Consider the following 23,620-nt stretch of genomic DNA (forward strand, 5'->3'; position numbering starts at 1 on the left):
GGCCGAGCCTAACCCAGTATCTTATCCTAACTGATTCCATCTGCAAAAGCTATTTCCAAATAAGGTCACATTCTGAGGTTCCAGGGGACATTAATTTTGGAAGGACTCTATTTAACCCGGTACACTCATTAAGTCACACATATGGCCTCAGTTCAATCATCTAAAATGATCAATCCACTTCCTTTATGTAAAGATCAAATTGGGCAAAACTACAGTAATTCTTGGGTTGGGGGGGTTGGGGGCGAGATGGAGAGAGAACACAAGGAGGCCTTATAGGGTCCTGGAATGTTCTATTGCTTGATTGCTTGTCTGTGTGGTTACATTTACAAAAATTCATCAAGTCGCACACTTAGGATTTCTGTATTAACTTTCAAAAAGCGTTTACTTTAAAAAGAAAGCATCTGTCCAGTATCCTAACAGCACTTCCGTTCTCATCTGAAGAAGACTTCACTCCACCAGCAGGGCCGGCTGCAGGGGCAGCGCGCCCCGGGAAGGGGGGTGGCTGCCTCTCTCTCCCTCCCTTCCTCCCCCACCTGCTAGCTGCTGTTTGAGGCAGGGGGCATAGGAAAAGGCCAGAGAGAAGTTCTCACTTGCCTGGTACCATCAGATGATCTCTCACTCTTGGAATCTGATGGATTTTTTTTAAAGCTTTTTCTCTTTTGGAGCATATCTGTGGTTTCTTTGGAAATTCTCCTTCTGTGTCCCTCCCACTGCCATTGCTTCAGATGGGCAGTACCTCTCGTCCAGCTGGTTTTTCCCAATCCTCCCTCAACTCCTTCCCCAGTGTAGATGGCACAGCCTTTAGTGCAGGGGTCCCCTCCGCCTGGGCAGCTAACATCTTAGGCAGGAAACCTTTGAGAATGACCCGACATCCACAGGCTACCCAGATCCAGCATCTGCCCAAAGCCAAGTTGTGCTCACAGCTCTGTGCCCCAAGTACTCGGGTGTTGCTGAATGGGAGGGAAAGTTGACATATTCACGTTCAAGCCCACTGTGCTTTCGGGTAAAGTGGCTCTGCCCGCATGACAGGAGTGCTTTGTCCTCGAACAGGCGCCTTGAAACAAGAAAGCATCCTCACCCCGCGCTCAGATGCGTGCCGAGAGCAGGAATCTGAGCGTGTGTGGCACGAAGGGCCGATGTGAAGCCAGAGGGAGAAAAGGACTGCTGTTCAACAGAGCCATCTGGGTGGCCGCCGAGGCAAACCGGGAGGCAGACCACGAGGAAGGCAACAGCTCTTCCTCTCCTCTTTCACGTCGGCAGGGCTGACATTCCTGTGGCATGGCACGTGCGTTGTTCAATCCAGCCCCATCAGTCAGCTCTACAAACTCTAGTAGTAAGTGGCCTCCTCAGCCTGCTTTCGGTGTTGGGAGTTTTCGACCTCGGGGAGTCAAACTGAAGATCTGGGAGGTGGTATTACAGACTGCTAAATGCCATCTACACCAGAATCCTCATGTTACACACACAGACAGACACAATTTTCATGAAACCACAGATTAAATAATAAGGCTTTGGTTCTGCTGCAAAATCCCAGTGATAGCTTTTTCTTTAAAGATTTTATTTACCCGGGCACCTGGGTGGCTGGCTCAATGGGTTAAAGCCTCTGCCTTCGGCTCAGGTCATGATCTCAGGGTCCTGGGATCGAGGCCCGCATCGGGCTCTCTGCTCCGCGGGGAGCCTGCTTCCTCCTCTCTCCCTGCCTGCCTCTCTGCCTACTGATCTCTGTCAAATGAATAAATAAAATCTTTTAAAAAATTTTTTTTATTTACCCATTTAGAAAGAGTGAGAGCGCACACATGAGAGCGCGGGGGGGGGGGGCGGGGGGGGGCAGAGGGAGGAGAGACTCTCCAGCCAACTCTGCACCGAGCGTGGAGCCCCACATGGGGTTCGATCCCACAACTCCCAAGACAGTGCCTGAAGCTGAACCGAGAGTTAGATGCTCAACGGAGTCACTCAGGCGCCCAGCCCAGTGACAGCTCTCAAGAGATTCACCAAAACCTCCAATATGCTATTCATGTTAAATGACTTTGTAGCTTTTTTTTAGTTTCATTCACTTATTGGTTTGGGACTTTTAATTTCTTCAAAGGAATGAAGGTAATCACCTTAAACCATACACCTCCCTGGCTGGCTGAGGGGAGACAAATCTGTATGAGATGGAATTCCTGTGTTCTCGACGCTTCTGGAATATGAAGCTTGCGGTGCCTCTTCTGTTAAGGGGTCTCTGTATCCGTGGAGTATGTGGCTTGACTTTCTGATGACCAAGCTGCTGGACGCCATCTTGTGACCTCCAATTCCCATTTATATTTATTGATATGACAGATATTGGCCTTAATTCTATCAATTATTTTTGTTTTCTTTTTAAAGACTGTTTTCCTTCGGTGTGTCTATTTTGATATTTAAGATGGCTTATATTTTTATCTAGTGGTTACTTTTGTTAATATTTGTAAACCTTATCTCTTTAGGCATTATCTACTTAATCCCCTATAAGAAAGGATGGAATTACAATATTTTCTTCCCCTGCACTACCCTCCAGGACCCTTTGGCCCATTATGTCCTCTTTTCCCATTTAGCTTTGTACTCTTAAATACACCTATACCTCTATCAGCTTATGTATTAGTTCTAAATGATGCTCTTTGAACCCTAGCTATTAAAGACAAGAGAACATTCTTACTTAACCACCCATCTACTTTCCCTTTCTTCCCTCAAATTTGGCTGGTTAATTTCCCACTGTCAGGTTATATAACTTCTACATTCTGTTATATTGCACTACTCTTTAAATTTGTTTTAATACCCTACAATTAAACAGATTCTGCACCTATTCCCAGTTCTTTTGCTGTAGTTTCTCTAGTGCTCTTTTGGGGGACTGAAGTTTGTCTTTGACTAGACTCCTCAAGAAGGGTTCATGAGGATAATCTTTTCAATATCTTACATTAAATACCTTTTTTTTTTTTTTTAAACAATTTCACTGAATATAAAATGCTGGAGTGTTGAGTCATCAACACTTCTGAAGGAATCTGTCAGTGTTCTCCTGTGTGGACTGATGATAGGAAGCAGCCACAATTTCCCCTCTCACAAGTGAGTTGAGCTTTTGGTCTGGCTGCCCAAATAATTCTTTACATTTGCAGCCCAAAACTTCACATTTCTGGGGCGCCTGGGTGGCTCAGTCGGTTAAGCGGCCGACTCTTGATCTCGGCTCAGGTCATGGTCTCGGGGTCCTGGGACCAGGCCCCTGGTCAGGTTCTGTGCTCAGCAGAGAGTCTGCTTGGAATCCTCTCTCTCCCTCTTCTTCTGCCCCCTCCCCCATAGGCACACACTCTAAAATAAATAAATAGATCTTCTAAAAAATCAACAACCAAAAAAACCCTTCACATTTCTTTCCCCTGCTGTAGACAATTTTTGTACATTTTGTGCATCTACCATTCCCTCCCTAATTCTTTGTAACTAGTTCTATTTCACTCTGCTCACCTGCTCCATTCCAGTTTTCCATACATCATGTTACAGCACGTTCAACCTTGATGGTTTTCTTCTTCTCCTTCACTGTCCTTCCTGGACTCGGGTGCCTTTTCCTATTGGCTTCTCAGCTCTTCCCTGAGGTCCTGTAGTTCTTTTTCATGCTCCAGTTCTTTATAAAGGTGGATTGACTTTTTCTAATTTGTGAAATGTTCAGTCATAATTTTCATTTGTTCTGTGCCAGTGTTTTTCTAGAGAGAGCTGTTCATCATTTTTGTTGTTGTTGTTTTCATGTCTCCTTATCATTTTTTTCTGGTAATCATGTTTGTCTAGATCCTAAACTGGCCCGTTCTTTGATCATACATTTTTGAAGGCCGTTTTTCCTGGACCAGTTACTTGAAGAAGCTTCATCTGGGAGAATGGCCAGAGCCATACTGAAGGGAACAGGAGACTGCTTTCTTCTTCTGGCAGGACTATGGTGTCTGTGTGCATACAGGGTGTGGGAAGGTTCTCTAGCTTCTCTCTCCCCCTAACCAAAAGGGACAGATGGCTGCAGGGGCTTAGCGCCTCTCCTTCCGCCACCACAGATCAGGCTGCTCCCCACACACATCACTTGTCTAAGTCCTCACTCAACCCCCAACCTCTTACCTTGGAATTATACCGGATCTGGGCCTGTTCCTGCCACCTGCCTGTGTCTACTTTTCCGTTAGTTCAAACAAAACATTTCACCTTTGAAACCCATGGTGTATTTCTCACCTTGGAAAATGTTATTTGCTACTTGGTTTTTGTTTGTTTGTTTTTCCTTTTCCTCGGATCTACAGCTCTAAGTGTCTTCTGTCTACTTCCTCTCATACTCCTGATTCAATCTTTCAAAGACCCTTTCCATTTCTTTTCTGGCTTGAGGTTTCAGGCATTTCCTAATTTCTTCAAAGACAGAGTCTTCATTTTTGTTTCTTTTCCTCCTGGTTGCCAGGGATAATGCCAGGAGAGGATAGAGAGAGGATGACTTCAGCATGTTCAAATCTTAAGTTCTACTTTTCTTTCTACAGAAAGAAAATGGCTTTATAATTTTTTTGAATGTAAAGTAACACATGGCACTCTAAAATCCAGACAATACAGAAAGGGTGCAGAGGAAAAAGAAAACAAAAATGTATTACCTGAAATCTCATTAGCCTAAAGTAATTCCTATTTTTTTTTTTTTTTTTTTTTTTTGGACAGAGAGATCACAAGCAGGCAGAGAGGCAGGCAGAGAGAGAGGAGGAAGCAGGCTCCCCGAGAGAGCAGAGAGCCCGATGTGGGGCTCGATCCCAGGACTCCGAGATCATGACCTGAGCCGAAGGCAGCGGCTTAACCCACTGAGCCACCCAGGCGCCCCTAAAGTAATTCCTATTAACATAGGAGCACACATCCTGTTGCATATAAATCTACCTTTTCCTGTGCCTTTTTTTTCCCCACTTAAAATTGAGTATTTTCTTAGAAATATAGATCTGAATTATAATTTTTATAGCTACATGACAGTCACAAGAACTTCCTTTTAACTAAGAGTATCATGAGGCACTGCAATGTTTAAACTTTAAAATAAACAATCCCATAAACCAGAAGTCATGCCCCCTCAAGATCAAATTTTCCACATTTTAGTTTCCTTGTAAATCAGAGAAAATGAGGGGTTTATTCCACAGGCTTTGAGAAGTAAAACAAGCTGTCCTAGGTCTTTAAAAACTAGGTAACTAAGGGTTCTTTTGAAAAGTTACCGTTTCCACGACCTTTGTTCCCTGTATAATTAATACACTGTGTTGTCCTGGTTTCTCATTTACAAGACAGAGAAAATCCAAACAACAAAATTATCCAAACCTTATACCAAGGACAAAAAAATCTCCCTAGGTTATTAAATCAAGAAGACGGTCAAGAGAATTACAGACCGCTCCTCGGACAACCAGAGGTGAGCTTGCACGAGGGTGTCAAACACTGGAGTGTGTGCAAATTGCCTGCAGTACGTGAGTTTTCATTAAACTGTCTTTCCTAATCCATTTCCTTAATTAATAGAGACTTAGAGCTACACAAACACGGAACCTCAAAGCTGCTTGTAGCTGTGAAGATAGAAAACATTCTGTTCTTCCTCTCGGCAGACCACAGAAACAACTTTTTCAACGAGACATCCCCTCCACAAATGAGCAAACCTCCAGATGGCTAAGTACGGGCATGTGCCAAGAACGGGCTATAAGTGAATGTTACTCGCAAACACATTCCAACAAGTGTTGGAGTGCAGCCTTTAAGTCTGGATATGGCCCCTATAAAACGGGGTAACACTGGACTCAGTAAGCAGTCGGGCGCGAGAACTGCAGCTCTAGAAGGCCAGTAACCAGCCGCAGTGATTGATTAATAGTAACCAAGCCGCTACCAACAATAACCGCCTGTAAGGTTTGGGTGTTTCCTATGTACCAAAGAGTATCTACTCTTATCTAATCGATCCTATAAAGTAGGAACTGTTATTATTCACAATTGGGAAACAGAGGCTCAGCAAGGCTAATCTACTTGTTGTCACACAACCAGTAGGCGAGGGTGTAGTACCTAGACCCCCAAGGCCACGCTTGCGTCTGCACTGCACTGGCTCGCGTGCTACACAGCTACAGACACTCAGGAAAAGGCAAGGTAGTTTTGAGCAGGGAGGGCCCAAAGGCAAGAATCAGGCTGGGTGTGCGAAGGCAGGCAGGACTCTGGCAAGCAGAGAGGTACAGAAAGGTCCACGTGGGCAAAGGCACACAGACGAGGAACACAGAGGCAGAATCTTGGACAGCCACACGGATGGGCTAATTATAACCCCCTCCCGTCCATCTGGCAAGACGGTGTCACAGAAACTGGAAGACGAGGTATGTGAGAGACACAGAAGTCCAGTCCCAGCTCTGCCCCTCATCATCATGCGGCTCTAGGTTGGACACGTCACGCTGAGACAGTCCCGTCCGCCGGGTAAGAACCGTAATGCACTACCAGATTCAGGCTTCGGTAACATCATAGCATCTTACGCTATTTTATCACTTATAATCTTCTCGTATACACAGATTTCCTTTGCAAGGAAGGTACGAAGTAGCTGTTCAATCAGCAGGTGTGGATATGAAACTGTCACTCATTCTTCCACTTCAACAAATATTTAAGGGGCACTGTTGATGCACTAAACCTATGCCAAATGCCAAAGTTTTAGAAATACAAATATGGATCCTACCTCCCAGAGGCTCAATATAGAAGGACAGAAAAATACAAATAATTACAACACTTCGTGAATGTTTAACAACAAATGCTTGCACAGAGTGTGAGTACGAAGTGACTGATTAACTCCCCCCCGCGGGGGCGGGGGCAAGGGCGGTCACAGAAGTTTTCTCGAGAGTGACGCTGCCGAAGTAAGTCTTCAAGGAACTGCAGGGTTGTGCCAGGTAAGAAGGGGGAAAGGGCATTTAGGAACAACCCGTGGCTAAGGGTGACTGAGACGGAAGATTCGCGAGTCGATGAGGCCACAGAGGGACTGGGGGCAGACGGTGAGGGCCGGGCACAAGCACCAGCTGGAAACTGAACAGCGGCCTGCTCGGGGCCAGCTCTGGAAGTGAGCAGCCACGTCCACGTTCACGGCAGGAGAGCGGGCGGGCCGGGGGAGGCCGCGGCTGGGAGATCCTGCCAGACGGGGAAGGACTCCGTGGAGGCCACGGGGCCAGGTGCCACGAGGAACGGAAGAGGTTCCACAAGAAGACAAAGCTCGGGAAGAGTCCACGCAACCATCGTCCGCGGTCTCTAGGGCATCACACGAGAAAAGAGCTCGGAAATGGTGGTGGGGCTCCAAAGAGGGGAACTAGACCAGGTCTGAGAAAGGGAGAGAGGCTGAGGCTCCACAGGAGAGGGCGCCGCAGGCTGCGGTCCCTACAGCGTCCCTCCCCCCCTCGCCAGCCCTGGGCCTAGGACCTGAAGGGACGGGTCAGTCCGGGAGGGGGCCTCAGGGGGAACGTCTTCCTCCCTGTGACCACGCGGCGTGAGATGAATGCCGAGGACAGGGCGGCTACCGTGCAGGCGACCGCAGACATGCTGCCCGGAGCTTCTGGATCCCCCATCCTAGGACCTCAGGCCTCCAGACCCGCCGCCTAAGGAAAGGAGCTCTTGAGCCGTGAGGGCCGTTAGCTGCAGATGAAAAGCCCCGCCTGTCGCAGCCGAACGTGCCAGATGCACGGGGCAACCGGGCAGCTTCAACGAAAGGGCCTGGCTAAGGCTTGGCAGGGACACTGCGAGGCCGAGGCTGGCACGAGAAAAGGTTTCTGTCCCAGGATTTTATAGACTGTTACCATCGGACCTTCTCATGATTTTACTCAGCATCACCAGAACACTTCAAGTGGAGGAAAAAAAGAATACATGGAAATAAAATGCTGTGTATCTGGGAGAAGATAAAGGACAGAGGCGAAATGTAACGGATATTAAAAGTACAGAAAAGAGCCTTTGGTTTAAAAAAAAAAAAAAAATGGTCTCCGCAAATTATGAATGATGCTCCAAAGTTTAAAGTTTAAAAAAAAAAAAAAAAAAGACCCAAGAGACCAGAATAGCTCTAACGGAGTCTGAAGCAAAGTCAATGCGGAAGAAGGGAAAGACAGTAAAAATAGGAAAGGTAAATTTCTGACTATAGCCCACATTAATTTGGGAAAATAACTTTTAATGGAAAGTTCGGTCATTAAAAAAAAAAAATCCTGGCTGGAGGGGATCCTACTACCTATGGTTAAAATAAGAAAAGTGACAAAATATGTCAGTTATTATTAACAAAGAATTTCAAGGCTAGGCTGCCTAAATGAAATGCCAAAATTATATGCTCTCCAGAGACCTCTGCATGGTCTTCTGTTTGGCGAATATTTTTATTCCTTACATCGCTCTTCGGAAAGACTACTGTTTGCTATCACAGTCCTTTTTGGTGGACTCAAATTTCATTCCGTATTTACAAGTCCTGGAGACATGCACTGAATTAAGCCTCATGCGAAAGAAGATTAAAAATAAGACACAGTGGGACGCCTGGGTGGCTCAGTTGGTTAAGCGGCTGCCTTCGGCTCAGGTCATGATCCCAGCGTCCTGGGATCGAGTCCCACATTGGGCTCCTTGCTGGGCAGGGAACCTGCTTCTCCCTCTGCCTCTGCCTGCCATTCTGTCTGCCTGCGCTCGCTCTCTCTCGCTCTCTCTCTGACAAATAAATAAATAAAATCTTTAAAAAAAAAAAATAAGACACAGTGCTTAATACTCTCAAGATAACCACGGTTGACTGAAAAGGACAAAACAAATCCCTAAGTCGGGGCAGAAGGGAGGGACCCGGTAGGAGATGGGAGCTGAGCTGGGCCTTGAAGAGCAGGCAGGATTTTGAGAGGCAAAAAAGGCTAAGAGGAAGTGACAACCCAAACACATCACACAATCAAAAGCAAGCAAGGAATGAGTTCCTACCCCGTCCAACTGTCAAATTCCAGGAACAGATAACACTCTGGGAGGAGTGTAGACTGGTACACTTGTCAAAGACAATTTAGTGGCACGGATACCAAGGTTTTTAAATGTTCACGTCCTTTGACTCAACAGTTCAAGTTATATGCATGTCTCAAAGAAAAATCATGGAAAAAAAATGGTATTTTGTATCATGTATATATATATATATATATTCATACTCAAAAAATTGTGTTAACTTAGGAACAATTTAAGAATTATCATGGTGTGGGGAAAATGATTTAGCTATATGGATGTTTCACAACATTTGTAACAGTCAGATGTCATCAGCAAATGGTTAATACTATCCCCATGAAACCTAAGAGTATGAAGTGTTTCTGGCAATGAAGTACATTAATTGACATGGAACACATCCACCTAAGTTTCAAAACCAGGTTTCAGAAAAATGTACTGTAAGAGCCCATCATTTGTTGTTTTGTTTTGTTTTAAAGATTTTATTTATTTGACAGAGACAGAGAGAGAAGGAATACAGGCAGGGGGAGTGGGAGAGGGAGAAGCAGTCTTCCCGCTGAGCAGGGAGCCCAATGTGGGGCTAGATACCAGGACCCTGGGATCATGAACTGAGCCAAAGGCAGACACTTAACGACTGAGCCACTCAGGTGCCCCTGTTTTGTTCTTTTAATATGGATATGTCCTCAGAGGAATGACAGGAAGGATACACAAACTACAACAACAACAACGACAAAATCAGTGATTTTCCCTAGGTATAAAACAGCAGAAGATTTTTATTTTAGGTTTGCTTATTTGTACTTTCTAGTTTTCTAGAGTGAACGTGTGTAACTTCCACATTAAGAAGTAACATGGGGGGGCGCCTGGGTGGCTCAGTGGGTTAAGCCGCTGCCTTCGGCTCAGGTCATGATCTCAGAGTCCTGGGATCGAGCCCCGCATCGGGCTCTCTGCTCAGCAGGGAGCCTGCTTCCTCCTCTCTCTCTGCCTGCCTCTCTGCCTGCTTGTGATCTCTCTGTCAAATAAATAAATAAAATCTTTAAAAAAAAAAAAAAAAAAAGGTAACATGGGCCTTTTATGAAGATGGTGCCGAAAGCTAAGAAGGAAGCCCCTCCCAAAGCCGAAGCCAAAGCAAAGGCTTTGAAGGCCAAGAAAGCGGTGCTGAAAGGCGTCCACAGTCACAAAAAAAAGATCCACACATCACCTATGTTCTGACGACCCAAGACTCTGTGTCTCCGAAGGCAGCCCAAATACCCTGGAAAGAGCGCCCCCAGGAGAAACAAACTTGATCACTATGCCATCATCAAGTTCCCCATGACTACTGAGTCAGCCATGAAGAAAATAGAAGACAACAACACACTTGTGTTCATTGTGGATGTCAAGGCCAACAAGCACCAGATCAAACAGGCTGTGAAGAAGCTCTATGACATTGATGTAGCCAAGGTCAACACCTTAATCAGGCCTGATGGAGAGAAGAAGGCATACGTTTGGCTGGCCCCTGACTATGATGCTTTGGATGTTGCCAACAAAATTGGGATCATCTAAACTGAGTCCAGCTGGCTAAATCTAAATACAGTTTTTTCATGATTTAAAAAAAAAAAAAAAAAGAAGTAACATGGAATTATGTAAATTTTCTAAGATATTCGAGTACAACTTTAGTCTTTTTATGGCACCATTCCATAAAAGCTGTCGTGTGATACAATGTTTTATACGAGCACAGCGAATGCCACTGCTTAGTCATCTCTCCACATTTCTTTGAGAGAGTGGAAATAACAGGGAGGAAGGAGAGGAAGGCAGGCTGTTTGAGCTGACCCTAATCTCAGTCTTTCATTTTGGTTTCAATGCTGATGTGGGACACCTCTCCTGAGACTGCTGCACTGCACATACCACCTTCCTCAGAGAAGGCGGCTAGCTTTCTCTCTGCTCCGGCTCATTCTTCAGCCTTCAGATCCTTAAATATTTTCTGATCATCTGCAAAGAGAAGTATGCCCTCTTCATTTCACACGTGTTTGCTACTTGTTAGGGAAACCCATAGGCAAAGATTAAATTAAAACCCCAGGGAGTTCTGGCCACCAGACCCACCACTTCTGAAGCCCCCTCTGAGGTGTGGTGACTCCAGCGGAGCCTGGGGAGGTCTCCAAAGCGGATCCAAAAAAGAGGCCTTTCTTTTGTCCCTACAAGCAAATGACAACCAATTCCTTAGGTTTTCATCTTTATAAGTGACTAAGAACCCCATCATAATAACCTATTCATTGAGGTATTAAGAGATAAAATTTGGTGTTCATAAGCCAAGTTAGATGTTACTACAGTTAGACAGTATTTTAAAAATACATTTTGTCGTCCACACTAAGAAAAACATGTTACATCATGAACCAGAGTATACGCAGATCCCAAACATAACTGAAACACAAGTCTGACATACTTATTCTTACTGCATGAGCCACTGTTACCTTATTTCCCACCTCATCTTAAAATAACCGACAGCCAGGCGCCTGGGTGGCTCAGTCAGTTGAGCGTCTGACTCTTGATTTCAGCTCAGGTCATGATCTCAGGGTCCTGAGATCCAGCCCCCCTTGGGCTCTGTGTCGGGCGTGGAGTCAGCTTGAGATTCTCCTTCTCCCCCTGCACCTCCCCCTATGCGCGTGCATGTGCATGCACACGCGTGCTCTCTCTCTCTCTCTCAAAATAAATAAATAAAATAAAATCTCTAGCAACAAAAGAATGGCTTTAAAAATAAATAAAGAGTGCCCGGGTGGCTCAGTCTGTTTAGCCTCTGCCTTCGGCTCAGGTCATGGTCCCAGGGTCCTGGGATCGATCCCTGCATCTGGCTCCCTGCTCAGTGGGGGGCCTGCTTCTCCCTCTCCCTCTGCCTGTTGCTCCCCCTACTTGTGCTCTGTCAAATAAATAAATAAAATATTTTAAATTGATTATTAAACCATTAGTAGTTTTTAAGGCAGCTGCGCATATTTTGGCCTCCTTCTTGAGAGGGCCTTGAGAGGTAGGGATCTCTGTTCACTCCCTTTGAATCTGGACAGGCTCATGACTGTTTCAACCAACTGAGAACACTCACTCCCCAGACACTTCCCTGTAGGAACCCAGCAACCATGCTACGCAATGTCCAAGCCGCTGGGAGAGAGACTGCATACGGGTACTTCGGTCAACGGTCCCAGCTGATCCCACCAGCTCTGGAGGCATGGCAGGCCCACGGACGAGACAGGTCAGTGAAGCGGCCTCAAAAAGACCCTAACTCACAGCCACTGGAGTCCTGCGCCCTGCCATCTGAGGCCTCAGGTATCACAGAACAGAGGCGAGCCACTCCTTGCCAGGCCCTGTCCAAATTCCTAGGCCAGAATCCACAACCATAATAAAATGTCTGTTGTTTAATGCCACTAAGTTTGGGGTGGTTTGAAACAGAGCAGTAATGACTAGAACGACAGTGCCAGGCATGACCTGCACACCTGAGGTCACGACCCGTCAGTGGGCGATATGACCAACACTAGCTAAGAGGACACTAACTTAGAATGTGAGGCTTGGCATTCAGCCCTGCAAAGTTCTCCAGGAGTCTATGCATACTCAGGTTGTAAAAGGGAATGAACGGGATGGGCTGGGTAGGATAAGGTAGAAGGTAGGGTTCTGGCCCCATGTGAAGGAGCCAGCATCAAAAAGCCTGGAGATTCATGGGGGCCAAACTCTGAAGAACAGGAAGGTTACACTGTTCTGGTCTGAGTCTCAAGGTGTCCCTAACCTAAGGGAGGTCCCACGTCCCTGCGTAACTCCCTGCCAAACAGATACTTCAGGTCCCCGGGCCCCACCAAATGTTTCTGGTCTAAAGGCTATTTACTTCTATCCACTCTCAACACTGTCAAGCCCATCCACAGTTTCAGGCTTTTCTGTTAATGGGCAACCTTCATCTGAATATAAACTCAGATTAATCTGTTAAGGATTAGCAGATTCTTTTTAAAAAAGGGAGGGGTGGGGGGAGTAAGATGCATTTTTGGTGGAAGGAGAGTGTCTTGCAGGCCTGGGGCCAGAGAACTTTAATTGGTTAAACAGGCTTTGGGTTTCTTTCTTTAAATGTCACTAGTTAAGGTTAATATTACAGTCCTCGTCCTGAGGCAAAAAACCAGAAAACTCATGTCGAAGACAGGACTCCCAGGAAGGACAGCCTGGGAGCACTAAGGAAACTTCCAGAAAGGAAGGGAAGCTCTTTGAGCAAGCACTCCTCATGCAAGGAGCTCATCTCAAGGACCCGGCTTCGAGAGAGTACCCCTAGAAAGAAGTCAGAATTCAGCTGACTTCAAGCACTTACGGTGGCCTTGGGAGATGAAGAGCATGTCTCTGGTATATTCTCGGTGCCCACAAAAGCAAGAACAAACACCTCTGAGCTGGAGACAGTAGAAGAAAAGATCAAGTGAAAAGAACCAGAAGCCGTCAAAGACCCTAGGCTAACCCACTTAGGCACAGCATGTCTCCCTAATGCGTGAAGGAAAATGTTTCACGATTACTCCAGATAAACCTGGTTCCATTTGTGTGTTTGTTTTGTTTTTAACCTGGAAATTCTTCACTGCGTTCTTTAATGTGTGATGCACACACGTTATGAAAAGTTTTTAAAAAACGATCTAGGGCAACTGGTAAGCTGAAGTCACTGTTCAAAAAAGCAGCCGCGCCCATTCGCACGCTGAAGCCTCAAGCAGCAGCGCGGGCCGCCCCTCAAGTGGACAGTGAGCCCGCACCCCGACCGTGGCCTGGTCTGTGGGTACTCGGTCAGAATCCAAACAAGAATGAAATGCGTGGGCAAACGGGCTGAGAAATTCTTGGCACCCGGGGAAAACAGAATACAAACAAGTTTCTTTTTACCTCTTCTACAGAAAAGCGAAGTTAACAAAACATAAACCAAAACCTAAGCAGAGTGAACGGACGGTCGGCGGCCTGCACAGAAATTAGGGTTGGTCACTATGAAACAACTCTGCTCATCCGCGTGGCATCTGGCTAAGGCCAAACTAAGAAAGGGCCGTGTGACTTCAGACAAAGATTCAAGATGAGCTGACAAAGGAAAGTCACCCATTAGGGAGAGACATAACAAACCAGACAAAATCACTTTCTAAGTAGCAATTCCATACAGTTCAACCAAACGGATGCCAGGCACCGTGCAAGATGCAGTCCCTACCTCCATCAGGGAGGTCACGGTCTAGAGAGGAGAGCAGCAAGCAGACAATGACAACAGGGTGTGCTACCTGCTAAGTCAGAGGGAAGCACAGACCTCAACGTTGAGAAAGATTCTTGAAAGAATCAATGTCGTTCCTGAAGGACAGTAGGAGTTAGCAGGTAGAGAACAGGGCTACAGGAAGAAGACATAACCAGCAAAGACCTGATGACCAACCTCTGCTGGAAAGCTGAACGAACGCCTCTCTCCACTAGCTTCGAGGCACCTCCGGAGGCTTGCAGCCAGCCAGCTCCAGGACCCCTGCACATCCAGCCATCCCGATCCCCCGGCTGACAAAAATGCCAACATCATGTTTCATTCCCGCTCACCTCCGCCTCCTTCTCTGAAGATTCCAGCACCTCCCCGAACACCTGGAACATGGTCATCCGCCCTCCACCAGTGTCCTATCATCAACCAGCTGTCAGCATCCATGTAAATAAGCCACCCAGTGGCTCGCACAGGTTCTGCTACAACCCTGTGATTTCCCTCCACCCCACTCCGCTCCAGCCCCCCATCTGCCAGAACCGTCCCACGACAGAAAGGCTCAACTCCAGTATCCTACCTTCTGACTAAAATACCCATCCCGCCAGCTCAGCGGAACCCTTATTCTTCTTGAAATTCTGACTTCCTCCATTCGCTCTTCTACTTTCTGCCCAACTGACCACCTCTCCTGACAAGTGCTACCCTCTCATCCCTCCTTCTGCTCTCCCATCTCCCTCTCCTTGCTGACACAATGTGGGGCAAATTATGTGCCCTAATCAACACAACTGTTCATTTCCTACATTTCTTCACTGGGATGCTGGGCACTCCTGGAGAAAATCACACAGCTTCGTAGACGGAGGCCACCAAGCACGCATGCTATCCGCCCCCAGCTGCCTGGAGAGCTTTCTATAGGCCCCAGATAGCTCTTATCCCCCCACAACTCTTTCCCTATCCAATGACGTGTTCATGGTTTGTGTCCCCTCACTCTTAGGATAGGCTCACGCTTCTATTTCACAAAGAAAGATAAGGCACTTGGGCAATAATAACTCCTTAAAATTTGTGCTTACTCCTAACCTGCAAAAACGGTGGCATCCATTCCATGAATGCCAGTCTTTCCTCCTGCCCAGAGCTAATCCCACCACTTGAGCCCACCTCTTCAAGAATCCTGACAATAGTTCCCTCTGTCCTAACCGGCCATCTCTCCTCTATGGACGCTCTCCCTTTAGCATGTCAACACAGGCATCCATCCACCATTCAACAAAATGAACAATCTTCCCCAGACCCCATTAGATGGAAATCCGTGACATGCTACCGTGCCACAGACATCTTCCGAAAAATGCAGCCTCAGCTGGTTTCTCCTCGTGGATATGCTGCGTTCTGTGCCACAGACATCATGAAAAACTGCTCCTAATACCCAGATGTCACTGCTGGGCTGTGGAAGAGAGCTGGAGCTGAGACCGCAGCGGACAGCCAGAGGCAAGGGTGAGACCTGGACCCAAGCAGGCCTTCCCTAAGGAGAAACGAGAAGCACGCAGGCATGTGTCCGGCCTGATGCGGGAGTACAGCGGCTCTTTGCCCTAATGTCCTGTGTATCTCAACTCAAAGTCCTGAGGCTGACTGCAAGTCGCTGAGTAACAAAGCAGCACGTCAGAACGCCTAGCCAGGACTGAAGAGGCACCATGTAGTAACCATTATAGTAACAAACGTTTCAGGCAAAAATCACCAACGGATGATATAGCCAGCTGATAAGAGTTTAGTGAGAAAAAGGGTATTTACATAGACTCAAAATACCTGCCCACAAGATAGTCACTGATTTCAAAGGGAAAAATAGTGAGGAAACCACAGGACATCATCTCAATCAAGGAATCCCAGTGGACAGCAGCAGGAATACCATGCCTTCCGACAGGATGCGCTGGGAAGGCCGTGACGTCACATCTCTGGTATCCTGCCCGAAGTGCCTAACCTGAATCGATCACGGGAAACAGCAGACAAACCTAAAATAATGAAAATTCTACAAATAACTGGCCTGAACTCTTCCAAAATGTCTAGATCCCAATATAAACACCAAGGGACATTCTCTGATTAAAGACTAAAGAGACATGACAACTATATGGGTGATCTTGGATTGGATCCTAGATTAAAAAATAATTTTTCTTGGGGCGCTGGATGGTGCATAGGCTTGGGTCCTGATCTCAGAGTTGTGGGATCAAGTCCTACATCGGGCTCTGCGCTCAGCAAGGCATCCGCAGGGTTCTATTTCCCTCTCTTCCTCGTCCCTCCCACTCATGCTCTCTTTCTCCCTCTCAAATGGGGAGGCAAATCTTTTAAAAAATAATAAAGGCAACTGGGTGGCTCAGTGGGTTAAGCCACTGCCTTCGGCTTGGGTCATGATCTCAGGGTCCTGGGATCAAGCCCCACATCGGGCTCTCTGCTCAGCGGGGAGCCTGCTTCCTTCTCTCTGCCTGCCTCTATGCCTACTTGCGATCTGTCAAATTAAAAAATAATAATTTTCTCTTGTTATAAAGGAAATTAGTGAGACAACTGGTGAAATTTGATTAAGGTTTATAGAAGAGTTAACCGTACTGTAACAATATTCATTTCATTGTTTTGATATCAGTATGGATTACAGAAAATCTTCCCATTTTGAGGAAACATGTACTGAAGTATTCAGGGGTAAAGGGACATAATCTGTGCAACTTACTTTCAAATGATTCCAAAAATAATTCTAACCGATACAGAGAATAAATGATAATAGCACACAGTAAAACCTGAACATCTGGGCAATCAGGGTGAGGAATTACCAGGAATTCTTGCACTACATTTTTCCAACTTTTCTGTAAGTCTGAAATTATTTCAAAATTTAAAAATAGATTTTTGTTTAAGCCCCAAATTGTGAGAAGTACAAGGAGAAAGCAGCCTCAAACCGCAACTGTGGCGGAGGACTTCTAAATGCCACCTTCCTTCTTTGGCAGCCTGGGTGCGTACAAAATAAACACAGACGGGATTTGGAAGATTAATAAGCTTAATTTAGCTGATATACTTAGAACTTTGTACCTGAGAGAGAATATGTAGTATTTGCAAATGACTGTGGACATTTAAATAAAGAGGCAATAATGAGCCTCCTGCTTGGACTCGTTTCTGACTTTAAGGGTGGCTCCACGTCTGATGTGAATCACCACATCGCCTGCAGGGTGCCAGGAGAGAGGGGCCGAGAGAACCCCAAGCCGCAAGGACCCTGAAGAACCACCACCCCCAACCAAGCCCTCCAAAGACCCAAGGGCTTTTTCAAAATGTCTTACAATGAAAGTTCACAAACATACACAAAAACAAAGAATAGTATAAAGAGCCCCCATATGCCCACCCAGATTCAATTATTAAAGTTTTGACACACTTGCTACATTTACCCTTTTTTTGCTATAGTTTTTGGGGGTTTTGTTTTGTTTTGATTTCTGAATGGTTTACTTGCCAAAGAGCTGGAAAGAATTACTGGTTAAGAAAAAGTCCCAAATCGATACAGCTTTTATTGTATCTTTAAAACATCACACATACTGAGGATGAAGGAGGTCACTAGTGGTAAGGGGCACCAGGTGTTGTACGTAAGTGCTGAGTCACTAACTTCTACACCGGCACTAACATTACACTGTATGTTAACTGGAATTTAAATAGGCACATGGAAAGAAAATAAAGCACAAAAACAAAAAAGGAGGCAGCTGGAGATTTTATACTTTACCTGCCACTTTGAGCCCGTGTTATTAAAATAAATGTAAAATGACAAAGTATTTTTCATAATAAAATACCACAAATAAGTCTGAAAAATCATCTGGCATCTTGCTGTTTCTATAGAGGGACAACTTAGATCTTACTCATCAGCCTGTTGAACTTTCCTTCTTCAGAAACAAACACCATCCAAAATTTTGATAACCTTATTTTTAACTGTTGTGGCTTACTGAATCAAAGCAACTGAGTTTGATACAAGTTCAATGTCATTTCCTTCAAGCATTGACTCACCATCCTGGTCTTGAGATACCGAACAAGCAACACCGGCCTCATCCAAACCGTGCAGATGTATTTTTCATCTGAGAAATTGTGAATTTCAAAAAGAGAACCATTCTCCCGAGTAACAACACTGGGGGGGAAGGGAGCATACATGGATCTCATCTTGCAACGAAAGCCCAGTTTCACGGCCTCGATCAGGTTCTGTGCATGGCGACAGACAGAAAAGAACTGGCTACAGTTCATACAAATTCCCCACCACTTGTCAACTTGGAGGCTCTTCTGAAGAGACGAAGTTCTACATGGCAGTGACGGAAGTCCCTCCACAGGGTTCCTCGGAGGCCCTTCACAACAACAGTGCGCCCCTTCAGAGCGATGTCGACATTTTCTGGAATGTGGACAGTCTGACTGCTGAGAATGGCCTTCGTTCTTTCTCACAGTAGATGTGGCAAAGACAGTGCCATAGTATTTTAAAGCAACTCTCTAACATTTCTCACCCTGAAATACTTCTGTGTATGTATAGATTTTTGTTCCTAACCACAATTCCACTACAAGTGAAAAATAATCCCTTAATACCCCCTATCACCCATGCCGACTCCCTTGACACAGGAGCTTTGAATTCCTAAGTTCCTCCCCCCAGCATGGTGGACTCAGCAAATGTGCTGCCCATGGAGGGCAGCCGTGGAGACGAGGAAGCCAGAAGCCTTGACCACCCCACACAAGGAACGACGCTGCTAGCAGCTGCTGCAAAAAGGACAACTTTCTATGTGAAGCAAAAAAAAAAAAAAAAAGAAAATCTCTTTTAAAAATGGTGAAAAATATTGCCACTATAGGGTCAAAGAGTAAATGCCCTTCATAAAGGGTACTTATATCCCAAAATAAAAATAATCAAGAACATAAAGAACACCTGGGTGGCTCAGTCGGTTAAGCGTCTGCCTTTGGCTCAGGTCATGATCTCAGGGTCCTGGGATCAGCCCCCACATGGTCAGGCTCCCTGGAAGCAGGGAGTCTACTTCTCCATCTCCCTCTGCTCCTTCCCTGCCTGCCAGAGAGTGTGCACATGCTCTCTCTCTCAATAAACAAAAAGTTGTTTTTGTTTTTTTTTTTTAAAAAAGGACCATAAGGAATTGGCAAAGGAAGTATCAACTCCAAAATACACAGGACAAAAATTCAATCTTAATAGTAATCAAAGAAATAGATATTCAAATAATGCTATTTGTCACCTAAAACAGCAAAGATTTTTTGGAAAGTAAAAAAGGACAGCAAAAATTTGTCTCTGTAAATGGGTAACAAGTTTTCTGGAGAGCAGTTTGTCATATGTTCAAAAATCTTTTTTTCCCCAGGAACAGTCCTCCATGGTCATAAAAAGTGCATACATAATTGTATAAATAAGGATTTCATAGCATTAGGACTTATTTCTAATGTCAAAGAAGATTTGGGGCAGGGGTGTTGGGGCAAGAGGTGCTAACCACCTAGAAGTCCACCAGTAAGAGACTGGTTAAATCAAATCACAGCATGTCCTACAATGGAAATCGCAGACACTGGGACACACTGCTGACAGTGTGGCCCACGGACCAACTGTAACTGGCCCACGATGAAACAGTTTAAGCCAGAGTGTGAATTAACCACCAAAAAATTGTAGACAGCAAGACAGTCTCATTTAAGAAATCAGTGTGTTGATCTCCATCAGGCATAAATACCTCATCTTGTCTGAAACAGCAGAAACAGCCCACCTGCTCCTCCGCATACCACCACTATTCCACCTCCAAAATACATCCCGAGTTCACCCACATCCTGCCATCCCCACGGCTGCTGTGGACCGGCGACCTGTCCCCCTGCACGGTGGCAGAAATCCAGTTAGTCTGCCGTGACTTTTGTGCCCGTGACCCATTTTCCAGAGCAGCCACGGTGATTTTATTCACGGCCTTACGGAGGTATAGTCAAGGTTGTCATTTTGAAATGCCCATCAAACCATGCTTATTCAAGATATGTTGCAAATAGTTTAAAATCTTAATGAAATCAACAATTTTATGGAAATAAACTTAAATTTATAAAAGTAGAATAAAACCAGAACAGGCCAGTCACTATAGAAGAACCTGAAAATTTTAAAGAATTTGCACTAAAAGAGGTTCTTGGCTGTGGCAGACTTTTAATGCTTCCCTGTATCTGGTTCCCCTCTTTCTTGACACACTGGAGGGTTACCCTTCCTACCCCTCACAGTCAGGCCACTGACTCGTTCTACCCAACAGATTGTGAGCTGAAGTGACGTGTGCCGCTGAGGCATTTCACGGAAGCTGTGTAAGGATCTTTGCCCCCACCACAGCAAACCCTAAAACTAGATGTTGACACAGCGGTATTACACGATGAAGACTAAGGTTTCCATTTTTAAACACCCTTTAATATTTTTTTCCATGCAACTCTTCTCAAAATTAGAATTATACGGTAACAGTTTTCCACTGTGTTTATCCCTCACATATGTTAAGCGTTTTCCTTGTCAAATAGCTGAAAATAACTAATTCCATCAGCTGTAGATAAAATGATTAAGACACTGTGCCACAGAGTTGGGAGTAGAAATAATCACATTTACTACAAATGTTGAGTGTATCTCACCCACGCTTTAAAAAGCAAAACAAAAAGCAAAACAAAAAAACAAAAGCTTTCTCCACATAATTTCCTTCCTCTACTCCTTTCATTGCATGTAAAAGTCCGCTTAATCTTAATGGAGAAAACTTTATCCATTAAGAAAACTTAATTAAGAGAAAACTTAATGGAGAAAACATTAGGACTTTCTCACCAAAGTCAGAAACAAGACACTACTCTTAATCTTAATGGAGAAAACTTTCTCCATTAAGAAAACTTAATTGAGAGAAAACTTAATGGAGAAAACATTAGAACTTTCTCACCAAAGTCAGAAACAAGACACTACTCTGTAATGAAAACAAAACGCTATCTTCTCACCTTTCTAACACTGCCCTGGAGATGCTCTCCAATGCATCTAGACAGGAGCCTGCAATTAGTGGTCTAAGAACTGGGAAAGAAGTGGGGCGCCTGGGTGGCTCAGTGGGTTAAGCCTCTGCCTTCGGCTCGGGTCATGATCTCAGGGTCCTGGGATCGAGCCCCACATCGGGCTCTCTGCTCAGTGGAGAGCTTGCTTCCTCCTCTCTCTCTCTCTGCCTGCCTCTCTGCCTGTTTGTGATCTCTGTCTGTCAAATAAATAAATAAAATCTTTAAAAAAAAAAAAAAAGAACTGGGAGAGAAGTAAAATTCTCTTCACAAATAATATAATGATATGTCTGAAATCCCAAAAAAATTGATAAAGTATTACAAATCAGAGATTTAGAAGGCTACACAATAAAGGTATCAAAATCAATAGGCTTCATTTATAAAAGGGAAAATCTGTTAGAAAATACAAGGAGGAGAAAACCCTACTTATGAAAGCAAAAAAATAATAAAGTAAGCAGACACTTAAGAACCACCTCTGAAGAGAGCTGTAAAAGCACTGCCCCCCCCAAACACAACAAAGTTGAACAAATGGAAAGACATACCATGTTCTTGGCAAGGAATAAACAACATCATAAAGATGTCCGTTCTCCCTGTACTAATTTATAAATGTAACACAATCCCAATAAAAATAATTTCAAGTTTTCTCCCCCAGAGCTAAACAAGCAGATCATAAAGTTCATCCGTAACACATAAGTAAGAACGGAAAGAAATGAGCAAGGTTAGCCTTACCAGATATTTAGAAAGCATAGCAGGGGCGTGGGTGACTCAGTCAGTTAAGCATCTGACTTCAGCTCAGGTCATGATCCCAAGGTCCTTGGATCGAGCCCCAACTGGGCTCCCTTCTCAGCAGTGAATCTGCTTCTCCCTCTCCCCGCCACCCCCTACCCCCAACTCGTGCTCTTGAGCTCTCTAATAAATAAATACTTTTTTTTTTTAAGCATAGCAATGGCAAACAATTAGACATAGAGACTAATGGAAAAGAATAAGAAATCCACAAATGGATCCAATTTTGTATGAAATTTATCATAAGGATAGTGTATCCATACAGTGGGGAAACCGACTTCTTAATAAATGGTGCTGGGAATAATTCAATAGCAGTATGGGGGGGGATCTATTCTTCACACACCAGGATGTGTACATGGGCAAAGACAGAGGGAAACTTTCCCACTATGACTCAAACTCCAGACACAATAAGAAAAAGTATCACTAGAATTACACAAAAATTTTACAATTTGCATGACAAGATGCCTTCACCAAAGTGAGAAGGAAAATGATTAAAATATGTGTAATAGAGGGGCGCCTGGGTGGCTCAGTGGGTTAAGCCACTGCCTTCGGCTCAGGTCATGGTCCCAGGGTCCTGGGATCGAGCCCCGAATAGGGTTCTCTGCTCAGCAGGGAGCCCGCTTCCTCCTCTCTCTCTCTGCCTGCCTCTCTGCCTACTTGTGATCTCTGTCTGTCAGATAAATAAATAAAATCTTTAAAAAAAAAAATATGTGTAATAGAAAAATAGCATCCAAAAATGGAAAAGACAATCCTTTGGAAAAGTGTTCCAGAGGAACAGGAACAGTGATTCACAGAAAAAAAGAACACAAATGACCCTTAAACATATGAAAAGATAAATGTCCAATCAACCTCAATCATTATATGAGAAGTACAAATAAAAAGTCAAAAATACAGTGAGATACCACAAAATCCTACTGAAACAAAACAGTAGGGAAACAATTTCTGAGACCCTGCTTGTGAAAATGTGAAACGGTACAACCCCTGTAGGGGGGAATTCAGCAACCTGCAAAATTACATATGCAATTTTCCTCTAGCCCAGCAATCCCATTTGTAGGAATCTGTCCAGGTACACTGGCCAAAAAACCCAAAATAACAATAATAGTAATAATAACAACAACAATAATAAATAAAAAGGGTATATGCACAAGGCCATCTAATAATAAATCTAGAAACATTCTGGTTGTTCACCAACACGGGCTGCTTGACTAAGTGAGGTGTGGTGGACCAGCCCAGGAGCAGTGTGCCACGACAAAGAGGAGGAACGGGGCCGGGCGGGTAGGGGGGCTACAACATGGACGAAACTGGAAAACATGACGCTAAGTAAAAGGAGCCAGACACAAAGGCCAGAAAGTGTAGGATTCCATTGCAACGAAATGTCCAGAGGTGCCTGGGAGGCTCAATCAGTTAAACCTCTGCCTTCAGCTCAGGTCATGATCTCAGGGTCCTGGGATCAAGCCCTGAATGGGGCTCCCTGCTCAGTGGGGAGCTTGCTCCTACCACTCACTCCCTCTGCTCCTATCCCCGCTTATGTTCTCTCTCTCTCTCTCTCGAATACACAAAAAATCTTTAAAAATAAAATAAAATAAAATGTCCAGAATGGGCAGATCCAAAGAGACAGAAGGCAGACTGGGGTCTGCCAGGGGCTTGGATGTTAGTGGGAGGGACCAGAGCAAATGGGGATTGACTGCTAATGGCTACAGGTTTCTGTGATGAAAACATTCTAGAATTAGGCAGATAGTGTATTTGCGAAGTTGTACA

At 45.0% G+C, this 23,620-nt stretch overlaps 1 protein-coding gene and 1 pseudogene across 1 annotated transcript in view; one reads left to right on the forward strand and one right to left on the reverse strand.

The window, feature by feature from the left end:
* Window positions 1–23,620, reverse strand: part of PDE8A (phosphodiesterase 8A) — a 151,283-nt gene that overhangs the window by 95,052 nt on the left and 32,611 nt on the right. The gene's annotated exons all lie outside the window — the stretch shown is intronic.
* On the forward strand, window positions 9,976–10,486 carry LOC125103637 (60S ribosomal protein L23a-like; annotated as a pseudogene).

This window comes from Lutra lutra, chromosome 7, assembly GCF_902655055.1.
Source record: "Lutra lutra chromosome 7, mLutLut1.2, whole genome shotgun sequence".
Lineage (NCBI taxonomy): Eukaryota > Metazoa > Chordata > Mammalia > Carnivora > Mustelidae > Lutra > Lutra lutra.